At 44.6% G+C, this 23589-nt stretch overlaps 1 protein-coding gene across 1 annotated transcript in view; it reads left to right on the forward strand.

The window, feature by feature from the left end:
- The first annotated feature begins 553 nt into the window (after positions 1-553).
- The window catches only part of ARHGAP40 (Rho GTPase activating protein 40), a 43024-nt gene continuing 19988 nt past the window's right edge, over positions 554-23589 (forward strand). The window contains exon 1 of the mRNA XM_009275533.2: positions 554-614. The gene's annotated coding sequence lies outside the window, so the exon portion shown is untranslated. The remainder of the gene's footprint in view (positions 615-23589) is intronic.

The raw sequence follows: 23589 nt of genomic DNA on the forward strand, positions 1-23589 counted from the left end.
GCGAGGCGCTTGGGCCGTCCTGCCGTCCTGCCGCGGTCGGATGTCGAGAGAGCTCCCGCCTCTTTTCTTTTTCTCTTCTCCGGCTCGGCCGCTATTGTCTGCAGCGCTGACCTGAGCAGGTAGGCTGGTGCTCGGCGGTGGCAGGGAGGCGGTGGCTGTGCCCCGGAGGTGTGGGGTTTCTCTCGCTTGAGATGCTGTAACGTTCAGTGCTAAACTGCTGCTTTCCCTGCAGAACGTGGCTTCCCCTGCCCCGCTGGGGAGCGGGGTTGTTTCAGCTACAGCCCCCTTACTGACATCTCAAAGCTGTCTTCCCTGAGCCAGCGAGAAGAACGTTTTCTGGTAGTCTCAAGGTTTTTCTCTTTTCCTTTTCCACCTAGTCTATGCGCACTTAAAATCGTGTTGGCCAGAAGGACTTAATCTTGCAGCGGAATCGCTGGGGATGCCTCCTGTCTCTGTGGGATTTCACTTGTTTAGGCTACTTGAATGTGTTGGACTCTCTGTTAATCTCGGTTCAATAAGAACCCTTATTATCTTGAGGCAGTTGCCAAAATGCCACCATTCAAGTTAAAAACGTTTTACTGGGATCATCACTGCAAAGAAGTAGATGAACTGAGGTGAGTGGGTAAACTATCTAAAGGTCTAGTAGAATATTGCTGTTTCTTGTATTGCATGGTGATGTTTTAAAGCCTGGTGATACCAAAGTATGTGCTTTGGGTAGTTTTTAGTCTGTGTAAATACACTCAGAATAGCTTTAGCTTGGCTGGGCTGGCTGTGGCTTGCAATGTCACCGTAATAGCAGGGAGGTTGGTGCCAGCATGCAAAACCTGCTTGAGAAACCTACTCTGAGGATTACTAGCTCCTGTGGAGTTCCTCAGTACCACAGCTATGCTGATGGCAGTAGTGGTTTATACCTGGTTTTCCTGTCTCTGAGCTATGAGAAATACTGCACGACTGAATATTTGGGTATTAAGAATAAAACTTCTATGTGGGGATTTGGCTAAAAGTAGTATGGAAAGGCCGTTTTGGCTCTGCTGTGGGTCCGTGCTTCTTGCAAGAGGTTGATGATGTGTGAACCTGATCTGGAGAATGGGCCCAGACCTACAGACATGGGGACTCGGTTTGAACCCTGTAGACCTCGTGTTGCGGTCCGCCTGTGTTAAAATCTTTCTTACCCTTAATCTAGCTGCAACGCCTGCCCCGGTGCCTATCTTTGCTGAGCATTTGGAGTTCACAGTGTGAATGTAGCATGACCTTTCAGCTGCCCTGTAGTCTGCAAGCACTTGGATAGCATCAGTGAATTTGTGCTTTAATTTCCCCTTTGCTGTTGTGTGCAAAAGCTGTTTTCTGGGCATCAGCAGGAGCATTAGAGCTTGCAGACTTGGATATTGTAGTAGAGCTCCTTTCACTGTGATTGTTTGCAGTGATTGCAAATAGATGATTTTTTTTTTTAAATGAAGGCTTTTCTCTAGTTTTGGATTTAATTCACCTGTAAGGTCTCTTCTTCACCTGGGGCAAAGCATCATTTCTCATATGTACCCAGCAGCCCCCATCCCAGGGCTCTTCTATATTGTGGCAAGTATGTAGTTTTCTTAGCTGCAAAAGTTTTATACCAAAACCTGGACTGAACGCTTTGGAGCATAGCATTAGTAGTAGTTTCTTTTTGGTAGTTTCTTTTGACTGAGGTTAAGCTTCCTGGGAGACAGAAGCCTGCATTTCTATATACCAAACTGTACTGTAGATGTTTTATGACCCTTTGCACATCATTTAATCTCTCTTTCCCCCCCCCCCTTCTTATTTATAAAGCATTTACTTTGCAGGCATGTTACAGGGGCGGGGTTTGTTAAACATTAAGACTCCATTGGGAAGCATTGTACACTGAAAAATGTAGGTAATTTTCTTTCTCCTCTGGGCTCAAAACTCTGGAAGAAGTTGATAAAAGACCCAAACTCTAATCTAGTGTAAACTCAGGTAACCTAATATGTTTTGATGGATTTCAATGATAAACGTGTCTGAAAGCAGTATGTCAAAGCATTTTGGGATAAGGTCTTGCAGCATGTTGGGATCCCTAATCTGTAAGCGGGGCCTCTCTTGGTAACAGCTGGGTGAGCTGTGGCTGTTTACATCCTTCTCCTGGAGGAGTCATGGGATGATTTAACTTGTCTGACATCTGTTTTTAGTAAGGAGGAATCGGGATTCTTGGGTCCAGCTGCATGTAGAAAAATAATGCTCAAGATTTGGCTCATGGTCCCTCGTGCCCCAAGGGGGCGCAACGGCAGCAGCAGCACAGCTCTCGGTTTAATCTAGACACGTTTTTTGAGATGTGTTTTTGATGCTGAAAGGAAAAACCCGTAAGTGTTGGTTTCCAGTTTATAGCATCTTTGATTAGTTGGATGGAGAATCATCCAATGAAAGCTTTATAAATTGAAACGGGTGAGGGTCCAGCTTGCCTTAAGGAAAAATATCGCTCCCTGCGAGTACAGCGGAGTGTTGAAATGGGAGCCCACAGAGGTTGTGGCACCTCAGTCCTTTACAAGACCCAACTGGCCAAAGCCCTCAGCATCCTGGCCTGGCTTCTGTTTTGACCCTGCTTTAAGCAGGAGGTTGGGTGAGGTTGTGACCTGAGGAGCCCTTCACGCGTGCTTGTGGCAGCGCACGTAAACTGCTCCGGGGAACAGTGCCCTTCTCTGTCTGCACGGAGCAAAGGACAAAGGGCCCCCCACTCCTGTAGTGCCTCGTTAAAAATCACTGTGTGACTGGCACTGGGGTCTTCTGCTTTGGCTGGGTGAGGAGGGCACTAAAGGTTACAAGTGTACATGCTGTACGCTCTTAGCTTTTTTTTATCCTTTGAAAGTTAGAGGCTACAATGCATAACCAAGAATACAGTATATTCTAGCTTCGTATGTCTTTCAGGCTCTCAGTTCAGCAAAATATTTGCTTAATTGGGGATGTGATGGCCCATATGCTTCGATTCCAAGCAGTTTAAGTGCTTTCAGTTGGAGATGTAAAAATGTCTTAGTTGTGACATGGTGTTTGGGCCTCCTGCTGCAGATGTAAAATCCATATGGCAGTGAGTCTTAATTGAAACCTGCTGGTGTTATTTTTCTCCTGCAACATATTATATGAAATATTCTTTATGCAGCTGGCTTGAAAGGATTACCCTTAATTAGATATTTCTAATCAATTAGTGCTATTCTTTTCTGTAATGCTGTTCCTTTCTAAGAAACATGATTTTGAGTTATATAAGGCACTTTGATTTGATATTCTACATATCAAATATGGCCTGTATGATTTATTAATTATTTTATGCCATGAGCTTTAGGTAGAAGTCATTCACCGCAGCATTGTTAATCGTGTGGGTAAGTCCCTCCAGGTGTGCTGTGTACTGAAAAGCTTGTCTGAAATCAGAGCCTATTGCTTGAAAAGTTAGGTCTCTAACTAGGTTTTAGATTCAGATGTTTATAGTACTTTCTGGTATTTGTTGCTGTTTGGTCAGACCGTTAGGTCAGTTTGCAGGGGAGTGTGTTTTGTGATTGCGAAGAAGTTTGGAGAAAGAAATACAAAAGCTGATGTAGCTTAAAGCGTATTCCCCAAAGTAGATTACTCCAAGAGTCTGGAATGTGTTGGTGGGAGGCTTCAGTGGTTTGAGATTCAGATGTTTATAGTACTTTCTGGTATTTGTTGCTGTTTGGTCAGACCGTTAGGTCAGTTTGCAGGGGAGTGTGTTTTGTGATTGCGAAGAAGTTTGGAGAAAGAAATACAAAAGCTGATGTAGCTTAAAGCGTATTCCCCAAAGTAGATTACTCCAAGAGTCTGGAATGTGTTGGTGGGAGGCTTCAGTTTTAGTGAGCTGTTGCTCCATGCAGGCAGGAGTCCTTCCCCTCCTAAATAATTGTTTCCATCTGCATAGCTTATTCCATTGGCCCCAGGACCGCTAGTGCCTGGACTGTTGAGCTGTCTGCAAAATTTGGGTCTCTTATAAAAATGAGGATCTTTCTCACTAAATCCTCTGTGCTAGCTATGTATGAAGGGAACTTTGCTGTTGTCATACAGAAAAATAACAGGGCAACCCCCACTGCGGGACCTTTTAAAATAAGCAACATTCTGGTCTGTCTTTCATGTCCTTTTAAATTTTTAGAGGGAGAAGTTTTGGGATCCTTGAATCTTACTGCATAATGTCTGGCAAGCCTCTTATTAATTCACTAGTTGTCTGAGAGTTGTTTTAGTTTTTATAGAATATGAATTTCTTTCCATCTATGATGACTTGCAATGTCCCTGGCTACTTGAATTGAATACTGTGGCTTATGGTCTGTGAGATGTCCATGTGAACATACACGCTCCCATCCTATGGTGGAGCCTGAGCGTAGGAAATGACACCGAGTGCAACATACAGTTGAGACCTCAGCATTTCGGTGATCAACTTGGCTGAGACCCAAGCGCACTTCTAGCATGTGAATACCTGTTTGTTGATTTTGCAGCACTAATGTACTTACCCCTTTGTCCTCGTTTGCCCTTTTATAGAAGGTTCCTTCTAGGATGATGGACTTTGGTAGCAGTGGAGGTTGGTACCGACACATGTTACTGTTATGTGTGTATTGGGAAGGGACTGCTGAGAAGGTGGTGAGGGCAGTGGCAAGAGCTTGCTCCACCATTATACGCCTGTGGTTCAGCGGTAGCATAGCAGGCAGCCTGTGCATTGATGAAGCAGTGACAGCAGGCTCCTGAGCGAGAGTTACCGTTTTACACTTCTCGCTTATCCCTGCCTGGGTCACCTAATGAAGCACAGGAGAGACATCGTTGTAACTAAGAAACAGTCTCATGGCACGAATGCAGAGTACTCTTCGCTCCCTTCCCTCTGCACTCTTCTCTCTGAAGGGTCTCGTTTCTGAATTAGTTGAGGTCACTGAAGTACCTGTTTCCTGGAGGAGGTGACATGACAGATGTCTTTTTCCTTAATCTTCAGTTCTTGGTGAACCTTCACTGGGCTTAGCCTGCGGTGGCCGTGGAGAGCATACCCACGAGGAAGGGAAGTCTGCCTGGTGGGGGCTGTTTTGTAGCACTGCTAGTTTGGGGCAGGAAGAAGACTTTTGTGTGATGGCTCTGAAGCTTGTGTGTGAGGCTGTCTTGATCATGGTGGTTACCATTCAAGTGCTGTCAACTTAAAACTTTTTCGCTGCTGCCAAATTAACAGTTATGCTGGAGTCCTGGGAGCTCAGACTTTTCAGTGTCTCTGTATGTACACAATTGAGCATGCTGCCAGTGCTTGAACCTCCTTTTCTCCTGCTTGATCATACTTCTGACAACTCTAATCAAGTGACCAAGACTGGAAATGAAAGTGGTGATTCTTGTCTTGAGGGTGCTGTTTGAATTCTAGAGCAAAAACAGGACTGTGTATAAGCTCTTGAGTGAACAGGAGCCTGTAACTCTTGCAAGGTCCATAGCAGGTGGCCAATATATAATGGAACTGGAAGGATATCCTCTTTAGGCAACAAATAAATACAGCTTTGCTGATGAAAGTTGTTTTTCTCGGTCAAGGTAAAGCTCAGACAATGTTAATGTTTGAAAACAGCAGGGCTAACACAGTGGAAGGAAATCCTTGCATGCCTCATAGCGGAAGGTAGACATGAGACTGCAATATATACATCCCTGCAGCTGATCTGAGATACCGTTGTTTTGGTCAAATATTCCAGAATCCTGGATTCACTCCAGCTTGTGCATAAGAAGGGTAAAAGTAGATAAAGGTAACAGCTGTATTTAGATGCAGTATTTCCTTTGACTAATGGGAGAGGAAGGATACCTCCTGGGAGCAGTCCTTCTAACGATATCCCAAATCCAAGAGTTTCAGAGTTCATTCACTTCATGCTTCTTACGCTCTCTTGGCCAGCGTAAAGCAGGCGTGAAGCTGCCGGATGTTTGCAGGCCAGGAAGAGTTTGGAGCAAGCACAGAGCTGCCAGGTCAGTTGGGAGAACTCAAGGCTTTATTAAATACCAGCATGCATCGTGGAAAAAGCTTTTTGGAGAATGACTTTTTGCAAAGCTTATTCTAGCTGCAATGATGTGTTAGCTGGAAGAAAACCTAACTGGGGGGCAAATCTATAAGTAGAACAAAGGAATTGCTTCTTTAAGGCTTTTCTGTGAACTCTACTAGCGAGGTCTGCACAGTTTTGTAGCGGATTAGCATTACCTCGTTGTCGGTGTCAACAAAGCAGATGGCAAAGAAAAACTAGTCTTTGTAAAGGTCAAGAAACTGCCACTTGGTTGCTCGCTGGGCATCTATGAATATCATTTAACCTTATATGAGTACTGTTTCTGACAATAGTACGGGGCCAAGTGTCACGGTTCATTTGGACCTCAAAGTTACAGGAGGATGTACCCCGTGAATCCAACTTTATTACATGAGCTCATTGGGTAAAAATCAAACAAGGGCTTAGTCCCCTTTCAGTGAGGAGGATGTCCCGTGAATCCAACTTTATTACATGAGCTCATTGGGTAAAAATCAAACAAGGGCTTAGTCCCCTTTCAGTGGGCTGGTGTAACTTGTTAATTCTCTACTTCATTACTTCATTAATTCACAAATTCACTAACTTGCATGCTTATGAGGAAGCCAATTTCCCAGCTGATGGTGAGAATGCTCATCCTTTCTCCTTTGTCACGGTGCAGGTGTCCCAGTATCACAGTGGGAAGCCTGGGAGCCTCAGCAGTGCAGATACTGATGGGTCAGCTTGAAAGATTTTTGGGTAAGGTGATGTACTTACACCTTCCATCGTGGAAGTTTGGTTTCTACCATTCCTGTGGGTTGCTCCAGTTAATTTTGAATAGTTTCAGTCCTACCAGAAACTGCCCAACAGTTGCTTTTGCACAGCTGCAAGGACAGCAGGTCTTATCTCCTCCTCTCCTTTGTATCTGGCGTACGTGTAGCTCTTGCTTTAGCCCAGTGGTTGCTGCTCCCAGCATAGATCAGGCTGAGCTGTGTCAGCGTGAGCTGTGTGTTGGGCCAAAACCTGAGCAGCGGTCGAGTCAGCAGCCAAAGTCAAGTGATGCCTGTGTCAGAGAATGTCCATTGTACAGAAGTTTGGTTGCTTAGACCAGCCTGGTTAAAACATACAGTCCCGAATGTCAGTTTGATTATAAGAGTTCATCAGACTTACTAGAGCTGTGAGGTAAAACATAGTTGCTATAGTTTATTTGCTTGTGTATATGTCTTTAGATTTACTTTTATGAAATCTTTGTAGTTTTCAACTCACCTGCGAGTCTGAAATGAATTTCTGCTTCTTTATCTTGTTGGATTCGCTGTGCTTATTCAGTGGATGATCTGTGTGCTGTCTTCTTTTGCCTTTGCAATAGCACTGTGTTACTCTGAACTTGCACACCGGGTGTAAAGTGAAGAATAAAAATCTGTCTTGCAACATCACTTGACATTGATACCTGAGACTTCATATGTCCGATCTTCTCTTTGGCCCTGCAGTTAGAGCAGTGGGTTTTTATACAAAAGTAAACAGTAGGTGGGGATTTATAGGCACTACTCTAGTCTCTGACCGACCTTTGAGATGATCTTGCACCACTGACCTCACCTGCCCTGTGTTCTTCTGCCTTTAAATCCTGCACTACAAAGCTGTTTGGAAATGTCTGTAGCAAGCTCTTCCATCCCCTCGTTGGCCCCTAAGTCCTAGAGCATGCCTGCAATCTTCCGATGCTGGTTTTCATGAAGACTTGTGTAACTAAACTGTCCTGAATATTTTGGAAAAACAAGCCCTCTCCTAATGAGTTAACAAACTCCTGACTACTAATAGCTCTATAAGAGCCGTGAGCTGTATTGTACAATCAGGTTCAGCATCTCAACCAGTTTTGTTCCAGCTGTTGCATCGTTTATAGATGAAACTAGTACAAACAAGCTCTGCGTGGTGACTTCAGAGCAGGGTGCCAGCACAGCAAACATAGTGACAGCTGACTTTTTTTTTTTTTTAACTTCTGAGCCTTTAAAGCAGCAGCCCAGTTCTGTTTCTGTCCCAGCTCTCTTCTAGAGGACAAACGAGGAGAATGCCTGTAAATATAAATTATGGGCCACTTGTAATCTCTCCACAAGTAGAGAAGTTTGGATTCCTCCTGGTGGACCTGTTACTAAAGAGATGACAAAGTACAACAGGAGCCTGTTAGGATAAATGATGGCACTTTTGAGTCCAAGCACAACTGTTGCTTATGAGTGGAATAATTGGCACTTACTATTGCCTGACTGCTAAATAAGAACTTCTGCTACTAGGCTGTCTTAAATTTTCTCTTTATTTTGGAAATAATTGATTGAGCAGTTGGGATCTGTAAAAATTCTACTCCCTTTGAGAGGGGGGTATCGTTCTGTTCCCCTGCTCAGAGGCTGATGGACGTCCCACCCACAAATGAGCGCAGTGGCATTTCGTTCCCAAGTAAATGCCCTATATCCACTTTTGTAGGGACAATGTGTGGGGACCTATTGGGTAAGTATTTTTTCTCTGGATCTTGAATTTGGAGTATTTAGGTAAGTGGATTTAGTTTTTATTGTAATCATTCAACAAGACAAGCTTCAATAACACAGACGGGATTCCAGCCTAATCTCTGAAGTAGTTTCAGGTAGTCTGACCCAATATAAAAACTTCTGGGGAGATTTTTTAAAACTATAAGATACTAAAATCTATCAAAAAAACCCTAAACAAGACATTGCTTTGAAAACTGCATTTGTACTTAGTCCACGCTCTGGGCTTTAAGTGTTTCACTTTTAATCTTAATAAGTAGCTTGGTTGTGTAGCTGTGATCAGGTCACTCCTACTTTTCTCCTCCTCTTGTCTTACCGTTCTTGCTAAAACTCTAGCTTATCTGAGTCAAGCTATCACTAGCTATTGTTTAGCTGTCTCATAACCTTGGTAGCTCTGAACCATTTGCTTCTACCCTGATCGTGGGACCATGCCATGTGCATGACTTCCATTCTTTCAAGAGTGGATGTTTGGCATTCTTTGGGCACTAACTCCTATGGGATGCCTGAAAACACACTGACTCATGGTGAGTTCAGCCCATGGAGCCCATCCCGCTGCTTGTGATTATGGTGCAGGAAATAAACAAGATGACAACCTAATCTATCACGTCTTTGGGCTGAGAACGGGGGCAGCAGAGTAAGATAGTCCATTTCTGACACTCTTTCTATTTGTAGCTCTGTTGCCCCATCCATTTCCCAGAAGGGAACAGAAAATTCAACATGCAAAAATCAGAATGAGGTTTGCGAAATGGGCTGGGATGTGAGCTTGGGAATTTGAGCTCTTGCATATTCTTTTTCTATGAAAACTAAGGAGGTGCAAAGCGCTCCGTGAAGGTGATGCTGGGGGCGAGCTCTGCAGTGTGGGCTCCAGTCCTGTGTGAGCTCGACTGACACAGCTGAGCTGGCATGAAATGGTGGTTACTCATTACGGCCGGAGAGGGAACTGGCTGCTGATCCTTTGTCCCATCTGCCTCTCTTCTGTCACACCTTAGAAATGATGTGTAGCACTTTGTCAGTTGGTTGCCGTGATAATAGGTCCCTGTGTTTAAAGGAAGTGAACAAGCAGCTTGGTGGTTATTAATCTGGTGGCTCTCTCTTCTTTCTGCCTTGAGTGCCCAGCAAGAAAGATACGGTTTTTGCAAGGCACAGCACCCGGTAGATGTCAGGCACGTGTTTGAACAGGGAGGTAAACAAGGTCATCCTCAGAAACCCGCTAAGACTTCTAATTTTGTACAGTCTGAAAATGCCCAGGAGGCAGAAACATATTCAATTTAAATTAGTAAGTAAGTCTTGGTTATTCATCAGAATAAGTGGTTTTGTGTATTAAGAATAGCTGCTGTGTCTTAGCACTTCCTCCTATTGTTACAGCTCTTCCTTGAGCACTGGAAATGTTTTGGGCGGTTTAAATTACATTTACAGTAGTAATTAGGTTTAAGCAACTTTACAGTTCACTTATCTAAATATACATCTGTGTCTAAAGAGTGTATGATTTTGGTTTGTTTTTGGTTTTTTATTCCTTCACTCCCCCAAGCCATGACATTATCAAACGGGGTGGGCAGCTGGAGGCAGTCGTGTACCCACCCACTGGCCCGTGTCTGGTGGAGATCTCTGCTCAGGGCTGCTGTTTCTGATAGTAACGTGATGAAGTGGCTCTGGCTTTGACTGCCAGCCTGCTAGTCCCGCTCTACTACAGCATCGCGTCCCGCCAGATACCAGGGGTTCCTCCTTTGCCCAATGCTTTTTTCTTTTTTCTTAAATGTGAGATTAATAGCCATCTGCATACAAACAATCTCAGCTTAGGAAGCATCTGTTGTTGCTGTTTGTCCACTACCTGAAGTCCTAATCCTGTGTTTGTTACAAGTCCTGGGTGCAGTAAAGCAGATTATGTGCTCTGACACACAGCTTGCGGCTGCAGGCAGGTTGGGTTTTACAGTAAGCAGGTTCTGACCGTTCATCGTTGGGTCTGAGCCACCCTGAGTGTGGGTAGAGCAGGGAGGGTCGAGGGGGTGATGCTGGGCAGTCGGTGAAGGTGATGCTTTACCTCTCCACTTGCACTGGGTTGATACCCCAGCTCCCACGGGCATGCCTGTATCTCTCCCAGTAGGATGACAAATCAGGTCTTGTCTCGTGAAGCAAAGTCACGAGCAGAAGTACTTTGTAGGGTGTGAGTGTTGCTGTGGCTGTTTCTTGACAGCTGTTGGACTGAGATGCTTGTTTGGTCTCTCAGCTCAGGGCAGAGCAGAGCCAGCCGGTGTTGCAGGGCTGGCTGCTGGGAGCCGGTGCCTGTTACCCAGACGTGATTGCAATTTAGCGCTTTGCCCCAGGCCACAGCCTGGGTGCTGCCGCCCTGGCAGACCGGGAACAAGCTGGGACTTGGATAATCTCAGCGCCTCGGTGACTCCAGAAACTGTACTAATCTCTTAATCTTAATGGGTCCACGTGATGGGTAGGTAACGCTACTTGAGGATTTTCTTGATGTGTGACGGGGTGGAGGGGGATAAATTATTTTCAGACTCTCCTAATATTATGTACTCTGTAAAAATAAACCTGCTGGAGAAAAAAGAATTGCGTGTTAGGGATTTCAGCTACGTTCAGGTTTTTCCACTCTACTTCACATTGCAGTGTCTTTCACTTGCATTTGATTTTCATGGTAACAAATTACTTTGGGGATGCTTGAAAAATGTAATGCTGCTATAAGATCTTGCGATGCAGCTCATGAACATTGCCTTCAGGTTGGCTTGAACACAATGATGCTGAGCTCTGTCAGGCAGTGCTCAGAGGCAGGTGTCCCAGGCTGGTGGGGTCCCTGCGGTCTAGCAAAGGATTCCAGTAGTCATTAGGTCTCCAGCCTGCACGTGCTTTGCCCAGCTGAAATCCCCATTTATCCAAAAGCATGTTGGATGTTTTTCCCCCTCCTTTTTGGTCCTGAAAAAATCAGGTTTACTGAGCGAGCCAAGTCATGTCAGTTTGGCAGGATGTGTAGATACCTTCAGAAATAACTCGTGCACTGAAGCGGTGACGATAACAGCGCTGGGTCTGTACCAGTGATTCATTTGAATTAATTGGCTACTGAGAGCATTGGTATGTCTCTTTGTCTCCATATTTGAGTAAGATTCAGCTCCTGTGATCCAGGTGATTTCGTCCTAGTGAGCTTGGCTCATCTCTAATGACACCAGGAAGATTGTCCTGGTGCATGAAACATGCTGGAGAGCTTGAAACTAGAGTTGGAATATTTATCCTGATTCACTCCGTCTGAAAATGCAGACTCAGCTGGCCTCGTATACTATTCCTCCGCCTCTTTTCTCACAAGCTAGGAAATAAACTTGCTGATTATTCCTCTCAAATGCCATGAATAACTGAAGTCCAGACAGGAGTGAATATGTGAAAGGCTGTAGATGGTAGTGCAGCTGTTATTATCCACAGAGATCTTAAACTTTCAGTAATGCTTGTGCAGTGTTTTATATGAGTAATCAAAGCTGAATGTACTATTAAAGAATTCTGTTTTCATTCTGGATACGTTAAATTTGTCTCAGTTGTGCAACAAGCCTGGCTGAATTATTACTGCTGCGTTAGAAACCTGCGACGACGAAGCTCGCTCGTACGAGTGACTGGCAGCCTGCCTGTCTGAAAATCTGCCGGTCAAAAAGGACAAGCAGCGGGCTGAAGTTATTGAAAGAAATGTAATGAGAAGGAATGATAAAAGAAATGTAGCTGTGGGCTGTTGTGCCCATCTACTTGCAGTACTGGCAGCTTAGATGTGCTTTTGTGTACAGGAGAAGGAACGGCCTGAAACCCAACCACTTGTTTCAGGGCACGGTGCGCTTGGTGGGAAGCCTTTTGGAAAGGCTGGGTGCTCCCTGGGGAGAAATAACACCTTCCTGAGTTTGTAAAAACAGCGAAGCTTGGAGCAGCCACATCTCTTCTCGTAGATGTTTTTGTTGTCGTCTCTCCTGGCTCTCCCTTCCCATGTCTCAAACCCTGGGCAGTTTTTGTGGTCACATATGATGGCGTAGGCTTCTGTCCGGTGCAGCTTTGCAACAACTGTTGCCCATGTTCCTGAATAGAAGCATCAGAACTGTTTTAATTTCCTTTTTGCACATTCGTAAGCTCTTTAGTATTGCATGCATTTTTTTTTTATAATATGCTGCCTATGTACAATTCAGTGCTGTTGTAAAAGCTGTGGCTCGTGGATGGGCTTTTGTTATAACTGAAGTTCACAAGCTGAGATTCTTCCAGACTGGTACGTTCTGCGGTTTATCCTGGGTCGGAGCTGATGGAGGAGAAGCTATATGGATAACCCGAGTTTTGAATTTGATCCCTTATGATTCTTATTAGGACCACTTGTACTGAATAAGCTAAATAAGAAATATAACGCACAATGTATATGCAAGGCCTGTGGGTCTATCGGGAACAGGAGCGAGCCGGGGAAGCCAGCTCTGACTCCAGCTCTACACAAGAGCTTTCCCACAGGTGCCCTCAGTTACCTGGAGAAAGACCCACCTTCGGCACGGCGGTTCCTTCTCGCTGGAAGGCTGTCCTCTTGGTTTGCTTCACGGTGTCTAAAAGTTGGGTGGAGGAATAAAATTTTGCAAGAATTTGGAGTAAGTAGAAAGAGGGAGGGGGGGAAATAAAAATCCCGTGAATATTTTTGCATACTTAGTGTGAGGAGTTGTAGGAATCCCAGATCAAATTACCCTTCCTCCACCTCCCCCGGGGACTGAAGCTGTGCTGGGGTACAGCCGAAGGCTGCGGGCTGGGGTTGTGCCTAAACCATGGAAAACTGATGTCATTTAATGTAGTGCAGAGGGTGTTAATCAGGGATCCCTCTTGGACACAGCCAGGGCTCTGCCTTACAGGTAGGCTTGGGACAGAGTCTGGGCTAATCCTGCTCTACGAAGGGGGATCGTGGCAGGAATTTGGGCAGTCAGGCAGCGTTCCTTCTGCAACGTATCAGCTGCGTGTTCACAAGGTGGGGTGAAAGCGGCTGGGCTAAAGCAGTGGCTGGAAAAATAGCTGTATTCACGGGTAAGGAACAAAACTGAGATGGCCTCTGCATGCTTTTATGAGGGATTGTCTCTAAAATAGCTGCTGCTGCCCTTTAAGCTGTTGCAGGCAAAGCAGGTTGAGCCATAGATCCAGTCTTACTGGGAATACTGGAAACAAGGAGCGGGGTTATTACCTGTGCTGGAGCAGCTTTGCGTGTCTTCGTTAAGGAAAGTTTGAATAAATGACTTGTTTGTCCCTTTAACTTCAGGATTATGAATAGTAAATGTTAGAGGAAAGGGAAGTTACAGAAACGCTGTGAAAGGAGGTTTGGCGGAGAGAGTAACAAGGAAAGAACAAAACCTCTTAGGATGGCAGGGAGACAGAAATTTGATTGCTTTAACCCTTCGCTCGCTCATGTGTTGCTTGTTGATGAGGTTTTAAAGAAGGATCTGCATCTTGCAAAATATTCTCTGTGGGTGTTACGGGTTTACGCTGCTCTTTCAACACCAGTGTCTTACATACAGCTGGGATTTACTCACTGCTCAACTATGGCAGGAAATGCTGAATTTGCTTTTTTGATAAGCACTCGGGTTTTTTGCTGCCCGCCCCAAGTCCCCAGGCAAATACTTTGTGCTTTTCTTGATGTTTTCTTACTTCAGAGAAGTACAATTTTGAGGAGCAAATACACTGTTTGACTCCTCCTTCCCAGTGCTGCTTGTGGGAGTTACTTTATCACACAGCTGAGGCTTGAGTTAATGTTTAGCAAGCCTTAGCTTCAGCCCAGGCTTGGAAATAACTCCTTGCTGTTCTCTGGTTACTCCGAGGGCCGGATGCTGGCTGTGGGCTGTGTCCTTCAGCCCGCGTCCCAGGCGTGGGCGGCTTAGCCTCAGGCACTGCTGCCTTGAAGGCGCAGGTGGATTTACTGTGACTCCTGCTCGGTCCGCCTGGGCGGGTGAATGCGGGGAGGGAGGAGAAGATGCTCACGGACACCCAATCGGCACCTCGTGGGTGACGAGGAGCGGCTCTTCGTTATCAGCAGCGAGGCTTGGCAGCCGCTTCTCGACTCGACAGCGGAGGGGCACGGATGGACTGACCGCCGCTCTCCTCCCCATCTGGACATGGACAAGCGTGGCACACGCAGCTCCGGGGTCACCAGAAGTGGGATCCCCAGGCCCTGGGTGGTGTTGGCGCCTGCCCGGCCAGCCAGCTGCGCTCGGCTCGGCAGCCTCGGCAGGTACGGAGCGCGGTCGCGGGGTACGGCTGTACGGGGTGATCACTGCTCTTCTTCCTCCCGAAGGCAGGGCATAGAGGTAGGGCAATACCTGGGGCAGGATAGGTGGAAACAAGGTAAATTTCCAGAGGCGAGCGGGCTATAATATGCTTTTTAAAACTGTGCTTTGACTGTCTTGAGCATGAAATGAAACCTTTTAAAACTCCCTTTTTTTTTTTTTTTTTTTTTTTGGTATTAACTCTATAATTGGGATCAGTGCATCAAGCTGTGGAAGTGGGACCTGGGGGGTGCGTGCGTGGCTGGGGGGGCTAAAATGCAGATTGCGTGTTTCCTTGTGATTCAGTGGTAACGCTGCCCTGGCAGCTTGTGGGGTTTGAGGGCTGTTCAGGGATTTGTAGAACTGTATGAAGGTAAGAACTGTATATTTATAAATATTGCACAAAGCACACATACTAAAGGATACAACTGAAAATTGAACTACTTTGCTTGACAAACACTGTACTGTTTGTGTGCTTAAATGACATTAAATGACTTAAGACTTCATCTAACATGTATTTGCATCAGCTTAGAAATTGCACTAAGTTTCAGAACATCTCCTTGCTGCAGTAGTTGAAACCTGTTGGTTTTGTGTGAGTCTGCTCACTGTGATTTTATTTCTAACCATTGCTCGCGTTTTCATGTTTCTGACTCCTCATTTTTCCTAGTCTGCTTTGACCTTGTGTGTAGAAGCAAGAAGGGAAATCTTTAAAAGGTCCCAGGCAAAATTTGAGATGTAAAAAAAAAAAAAATTAATAATAATCTTAGGGGGAATGACACAGGAATAATATGGTAAATTACTTTAAAATTACCCATGTGTAAGAGAACTAGGCCAGCACCTTGAGTATTGCAGGGTTTCTTCGATAAAAATCAAAATAATCAGTAACAGCTTATGAGTTTTGCCAGACAAGTTAGCTGAGTTCCAGTGTCTGTACTGGTGCCAGAACACCTCTGTGGTCAGGTCTGAAGAGGTGCTACAGCAGGAACCCCAGATTTGCTCACTAGCTTTGACCAAAACACTTAACTCCTAGCAAGTGGCAATTTGCATCTGTTCGTTGGGGACTCACCAGCAGGTGAAACGTGTCCCATATATATATGTGTAACTAAGCCTCTCTGCTAGGATCGACCTAAACCACGTCTATACAATAAGGCGATGATACGCCAACCATCCTGGTTTTCTAATTAATTGACATTAATGACTGTTTATTTTTGCAGCAGTAACTGTGGCATGCTCGTTGGTTCCCATTAAGTCACCTACCGGCTTACCCACCGGTGGTGGTGTTGGTGTGCCTTCAAAGCACCGCTGAGAAAAAGCCGTTGCTGAGCCAGCTCTCCCTGCCTCGTGCTCCTCCTCTCGGTGTTGTAAAGCTTGTGGTACATGGGGTGGCTGGGGTCGGTGGCCCTGGGCTCACAGGCGGCACTCCAGTTATTAGTTATAGAATGTTATAAATCTCAACCAAGGGGAGGCTTTTCATGGCAATGTAATAGCCAAGTACTTTGTCTTATGTGTAATAACTCTTACCTGAGAAATCCAAGCAAGGAGCTTACGACTGTCCTTCCTGTCTTCCTGCATCCCTAAACCTCTCACGTGTGCAGCATAGCTGGATTCCAGCACGTCTCTCAACCCCTCCTTACTTTGTGCTGGTCAGCAGGTTACTCCTGTGACCTCTTCAAAGTCTCCTGCCTGTTCCCATACATCTGAGCAACAACTTATAATTACTCATTCTCTGCTGTGATGTAGGTACAGCTGGTAGAATGGGCTACTAGAAGAAATAAGAATGAGTTCTATCATCCTGATTTACACTAAGTTCAACATTAAAGAAGTTGTAGGACAAATATTTAGTACGTGTGAATCTGCTTTTGTAAAAAGCCTTTGTGTCAATGAATGATCACACAAAAAATAAGTTCATAGCCTTTTTATAAAGGATTCAAACACACTAGCGGCCTTTCTTCTGAAAGCCATGTGGTCCCTCACCCCCTTTGTCCCTAAGCTGGGCAGCTGAGGTGTGTAGAGGTTGAACATCTTGCCTAAAGTCACAGCGGTGATGGAAATAAAGTAAGGGTGTCTCGTCTGATGTAACGGTAGCGTGTTTTGAGGATGCGTTCAGTAACTGGGAGGTATTGACTCATTCTGGCCTCGGTAAGATCCCTGGCAGCGTGTGCTATAGGGCTGTGACAGCCGAGTCACTAAAGGGCAGTGAGTCTGTGCCAGCTGCGTTGTGGGAATCCTGTGCACAGGCTCTGCCTCGCGGCGGCCGGAGAGAGCCCAGGGCAGCTTCTGTACTGAGGACAGGGTAACGGGTAAGAACAAGTACGCGGGAGCTCCTGTCTGTAGCCAGTGCCACTGGTCTGTGGGTTCTGCAGCCCCGTGTTAACTGGTCTGTGGGTTTTGGCATCCTGGTGTCGTGCTGGTAGGTCGTAGATGGCAGACTGGGTCTTTGTGGCCGCTGGACGGACAAAGCTGCTTGTGTGTCTAGATGAACGTGGACTCAGTGGAGCGTGTGAAGATGGCAATAGGGATGAGAATGCCACCTTTTAATTAACGATTCACATATAATCATCCGGTAGATCAGGCTTATCAATTCACAATTGCATTGAAGATCACAGTACTCCTAAAGCTTTGTTTTGGCCAGGTACCCCTTTCTCGCAGCCGGATTTCCGTGTCAATGAAAGGCCTTTCCTGTTTGGCTTACTGTGCTAACACAGGGAAAGTGAACAACGGGCTTGTCTGCAGTGACCTTACAGTGAAACAAAAAACGTACAGAGAGCATGGCGTATGTCTTCTGAGGCCAAAACAAGCTGTGGCATGATGGGGCAGACACCCAGCTAATAGACTAAACTAAACATGGCTTTGAATGTTTTTCATTTGTATCTGCATGGGTTTATCAATCCTGTGTTTGTTCTGCTCTGAGTTTTGGTCTGAGACGCCTCCAGGCAGATCTGTAATTACAGGCAAATTTCGCTATTCCTTAGCTTCCTTGTTTAGACCCTTACTAGACAGAGTGGAGACGAGTCTACTCCCGATGAGGGCCTGAGACACAGATGCTGAGATGGAGTTTCTTTGCCCTTAAATACTTTGACAGAAACACTTATTGTCAGGTAAGTTATAACCTATGCTTTATTTAAAACTCCCAGTGCTGTGGTGGAGGTAACTTCTGGAGTTCAGGTCCATGACAGAAAGCGATGGAGGTGCTAAGCTGAAGCAGCGTGTTATGGACAAACATCAGGATTCAAGTTTTTCACTCCGCATAGCCCTGGCAAAGGATCGCTGTTTTGTCTTTCTGGTGTCACTAGGGATGCTAGGGCAGGAGTTGGGGAGAGCGTTGTTGTTGTCGGGGTGAGGGAAAGCTGGATCTGGTATGAAATACTCCACGCACGCAGAGCTACCCGGCACGTCCTCTTTAGCACTTGCAGAACAGGCTTCTTCAAAACAACCTTAAATGACGCTGCTCCCCAAGCTGCTTGCATAATGGAAGATCTTGATGAACTGATTGCTGTGTTACTGAAAACAAGCTGTAATCTTATTAGCAAATTGTAATAGTGACATCTGAGCTATTCTTGCTGGTGCTGTAGAGACAGACCTTCCAAGTGTGCCGTCCCACGGGTGCGAAGTCCTTGATAAAATGCCTTAATGCGAACGTAAGTGGTGGTTGGCAGCAGTGGTATATAAAATAGCCTGGGCTAGAGGCACCGTGACTTCTTGTAGGGGATGCTCTTGGTGAAACTGCTAGGTATATGAGCAAATCCCCTAGGGTCAGAGGTACGCAAAGACGAATGTCAGCAGTGGCAGCCTGCTTCTAAGATTGCTTTAGTTCTGCCTCTTTAGCTGCTTTGGTTTAGTTAAGCCAGGGAAAGTAAAGCATGGTAAGAGTATACTGGGTAAGTTACTGTTCATCGCTGCCACAGTAATTTGATAATTAATCTGTCTTTACTTTTACGGTCTGGTCCAAGGAATTTGAACCAGCCATGTGCTTTTCGTTTTCTCCTAAGAGTAAACTTCAGTATTGCTCTTTTGCGGCTTGTTGTGGGGAGGAGGAGGGAATTGGTAGTCTGTGGTGTTTGTACTTTGTGTACAAAATTTGGAGGATTCTAAGAGTAACAAAGCCAGGCTTTAAAGATTTGCAGTAAAGCTTGCTTTTGATTTAGACCCTTGGTAGAAAAGTTGTGGCGCTTGTGTCCACAAGGCATCTCCTGGATAAATTTGCTATCTGTGTTGGGAATGGAGTTTTGTGCAAGTTCTGTGTGTCTGAATAAAATAGCTGACTATGAATGTTTCATCTAAAATTCTGATAATAAGTAGATTGACTTCTTTCATACAAGGAGTTGTCCTTATATTAACATTGACATCTTTGAAAGACTGAGGTTTAAACTTCCAATAGTTTCAGTAAGCGAAATTGTATATATTTCATATAGATATAGCTATAGATGTGTGACTTACTGCTTCAGGATTTTCTCCAGCTTTTCAGATACTCCTATCTGTTGTTTCTGGATGCCTTTACCCTACTACATGATTTTAAACAAGAAAACCTATCACGTTATGAACTGTGGTGGGCTGATCTTGAGGTGATTCTTTCTCTTCAGAATTGCCTACCCAGTTCTTCGCTTGGGTTTAAACTGCTTGCTCCGGGTAGGAACTTGGAACCAAAGTGAAGAGGCGTTTTGTCCTGCATGGACTTTTTTGTTTGTTTCTTTTAATCTTGTGCTTTTGTACTCATCGATTGTTTTTGACCTTGAAGTAAATTGAAAGCCGGTAAGATGTGCGTGTGTTGTGACGCTAATGTATTTTTGTTCTCCGACTTAGTGTCTTTATCTGTCAAAATACTGCAACCAGTTGATAGAATAATTTCTCACTTTTTTTTTTTCCCTGTCAAAAGAGCTTGTGTTTCATGCTAGTGGTCTGAATTGCTATGGTGCTGTGACTTGGTGTGCTGCTCCTAACTTCCTCTTGAGGTTAATTCAAACTCCTTCCATCTGTTTCTTTGTTTCAGGTGTGCCTTTGTGCTTGCTCCAGATAATTGGAAATATCTTTAAAAACTAGGTGCTTGTGTGTGAAAGGACTGCCTTGTATAGCTTAATTCTTCTGTTCTTGTTGCCTTTTTCTCATCTTAGTTTTTCTGGAAACAGTGTTAAAGGAATACCATTTTCTTGGCTTACACTTGTCACCTCCTGTTCTGTCTGAAATGCTTGAGAAGAAACCTCTTTATTTATTAATCTGCTAGAGAGGTATTTCAATGAGGGAAGGATGTTGAGCAAGCAGTGAAGTAGCCTAGGCAGCTACAGATCCTTTGAGAAGCGCTCTGACGGGAATGATTCAAGCCTGGAATGAACAAATGCATAGCAACAGTGTTTATTTTATTTTGATATTCAAAAGGGCCAAGAGTTGCATGAGTGTTTGCAATATATTTGCCGTGTGTTGACAGTATCTAGGAACAGTTCAAAAACTACTCTGAGACTTCATATTCCAGCCCAGGACCTGTGAGCCACCAACACTCAGTCAGCGCTATGTGGGCATGCAAATCTTGCTCAGGGCTACCAGTGCTCCGTGCAGAGAGGATTTATGGAAGAAATAATAAGAAAATGAACCATATAAGGTCCATGCTAGTCTGATTTCTCGTGTCTGCTGTTAATATTGTTGTCAGGGTTAGACTGAAGGTGTTAGGGGAGTCAGCTGAACGAATCTTGAGCCCCATTAAAACTGGCTCTGCTCTTAAACAAGAGGAGAAGGTTGCATTAGGATGGTCAGTCTTTCCACACAGTCATTCCTTTATGGTTGTCCTTAACTAGATCTTTCTGCCAGTTTGCTTTTTGTTGGGTTAATTTTTAGAACTTTATAATCTTAAGCTTTTTGTTACGTTGACAGTGCAACTGAGTGAACTTGATTATTCCACCTACTCTTTGCCCAGCTGCAACTGAGCGACTAACATTTTAAGCCAACAATCTACACTTTCAATCTAAACTGTTGCTATGTTTATACATCACAGATTGCCCTCCGTTGACTTGGGAATGCAATGAGGAAGAACAATCTAAGTGCACTGAATCTAAAATTAACCTTCCACCTGGGTAGCTGGATTTGTAAAGCACTGTGCAGTGTGTTCAAGAAAAAAAGTATTTAGACCAGGTAGTAAAACATTTTCTAAATTTAAAGGCCTGACTTTGCTTTGTTGTTGTCCTGTGAGACGGGAACAACAGCGCTAGCTTAGGACTTGTAGAGCTGCGCTTTGGATCCTGCTACTGCTGTGTAGAGCAGCTGCGTGGCATTAGCATCCTGCACCTTGGTGAAACAGTCCGTGAGGTTCTTGAGAAAAAAATCTGGGATGGCTTCTGGGCTGTTTGCACAAGTAGTTCAAATATGGCTCTCCTATAGTAGGCATAACTATATGCTTTTGGCGCAAGCACTACTAGATCATCTGTATTTCCAGCTGTGGAAGGAAGCAAAATAACTGTGGGTGGTACAGAAGCACAAGTCAGAGTGGGATAGGGGTACAGCAGTTCGCTGTTGTCTGGCGAAACTATATCCTTGCAGCAGTACTCTGTTGTCTTGATATGGACTGAAGGTGCTGGTAGATCAAAAATAGCTGCTGGCAAGGCTATAGCCTGAAACCTGGACTGTAAGGAAGTTGTGACCCTTCTCAGATGTGCACCAGGAATATGCCCTAATGCCTTAGATAAGTATTACTCCACTTGGTCATAGTATGTCCTGGACTAAAACTTGCATTCAGGATCTGGTGTCTGGGTAAGTCATGCAGAACATCTAAGTCAAGAGTCACCCTTTTGAAAGAGCCGAAGACTGTATTTACGTTGGCTTAAAATTTTGGGTTTTTTCCAGGCAGGCCTGTGGCAGGTATGGGGAAGGGATTGTCATAGCTATGTGTGACACAGGCTTGCCGTAGAGCGCGTGTGCTGGGTGCAAGCTGCTGCTCGGGTCTAGGGTAGGTTCTGCTGGATCTGCAAACCTGGATATAAGTGCTGTTTTGTTTCTGGGATGCTAGATGAGCCTGCTCTACACCAGGCTGAACATGACGGAAAGGTACATTTTAGAGCTGCTTTGATCTGTATAACCTAGGTCCCACAGTAGTATAGTGCCATAACTTAGGGCAAGAGTTGTGTGCCTGCTGAAGGCCTTTAGGAGAGCAATTAGGAGAGCTTGTAAGATGGTTCCTTAGCCTCTGTAGTGTTGTGCATTGGGAGACTGCTCTGTAGTGCAAGTTCGGCTGCCAGTGTTTCTGGCAGTGATATGGCCAAAACCAAATCCCTCAAGATAACCTAAAATCCTCCTTCTAGTTCCATGTTGCAAGTGATGATTCCTATTGACTGGCGTGTAATAGAATTCTAGTGAGATATCATGGCAAGGTATTAAACAGTCTTTTTGATGCTAGCAAGGTGGCTTTGTTTAAATCTAATCCTCTTACAAGAAGGCTGTCAGCAAATGTGAGAAAATGGAGAGGAGTACTAAAGACAAAGAGTTAATGTGAGGGATGTGATGTAAATTTTTAACTCCTAATGGGTAGAGATGTAAGTAAAAAGTTGAAAGAGGAAATAATGGTTTGGGATGATAGCTGTAGTAGAACTGAGAGAGATGGACATGAACTATGAAGGTTAAATAAATAAATAATTAAAAAAAAAAAATCTTAGATTGACTATTTAAGTGCTGCAGCGGGCTATGAAGTGGCATCTCAACTGGAGGCCTGTTATTTGGATATCCAGGAGTAGGAAAGGCGGGGAAAAGATGGGGACGGGTACTAAACAAGTAGATCACCTCTGCCCTTGTCAGAGGTGGGCTGGGTGGCATAATAGCTCTCTTCAATCTTTAACTTTTGTGTTCCTGTAAAACAAACAAAAACTTTCTTATTCTTCTTCTCAATGCCATTGCTGACTCCAGATGTCCCTGGAACGATGGTTATTGCTTTAGTTCTGACCTTTAGAAGAGAAGGGCTGCCTATGTGTATGTTAGAAAAAGGTATGAGCATAATATGCATGCACACGTGTAAATGTAAGTGCAGAATATCCTACAACATATGCCTCTTAGTTGTTAGATCTTCAGTTTTAGTCCTTTATGACTTGAAATGCTTCTTATAACAGAAACAAGTTAGTGCCAGAACTGCTAATAATGGCTTTCTGGAGTGAAAGGAACTAAAACTTTACAGATATTTTGCCATCTATAACTTTCTAAGTCCTTCTAGAGTTAGGAGGCTAAATTGCATTTGGTGGTTGTTTTATTGTCATGGTTTTCAAGGCACAAGACTTGATTTGCTTTTTTTTGTTGTGAAACTAGAAAGCAATTCCTATCTGTGTTGGTGGTAGTGGCCGTTCACAGGTGTTTTTCAAACCATCCAGAATTAGCGTAGTGTGCAGTCTCTTTAATTTTGTATTCATAAGTTGAACCATTGAGGTGTTTTCATAAGTAGGTTCCACTTACGCCTTTTTTTTTTAGTCTTTGAAAAAGATATACAGCAGGGTTTAAATGGCTTGCAACCCTTTGAAGTGAATTAAAATTCATTTTAGGAGAGACATTACTTTATAAACTGACGAGAACCTCACAACTTTCTGCAGAGAGGTTGAAAGCTGTACAAGGCCAGTCTGGGGCTTTGGCCGCCCATGAATTAATCAACAGGGTGGTAAGAAAATTCTGTATGTTTGGGTTTCCCAGGACACTTGTGCTGCTTTACAGCTGAAAAATCCAGCCTGGGCAGGAAAAGAGGGCCTCAAACATCTGAGTTGTTTATTGCATGAGCTGAAGTGCAGGAGATGGAGCAGTGCCAGTTTTTGCATATGGACGACAAGCCTGCTGGGTTCAGTCTGCTGTGGCTGGGAGTTGTCGGACTTGCTGTGTGTGCCAGAT

The sequence above is a fragment of the Aptenodytes forsteri genome, unplaced genomic scaffold, assembly GCF_000699145.1.
Source record: "Aptenodytes forsteri isolate BGI_AS27 unplaced genomic scaffold, ASM69914v1 Scaffold369, whole genome shotgun sequence".
NCBI lineage: Eukaryota > Metazoa > Chordata > Aves > Sphenisciformes > Spheniscidae > Aptenodytes > Aptenodytes forsteri.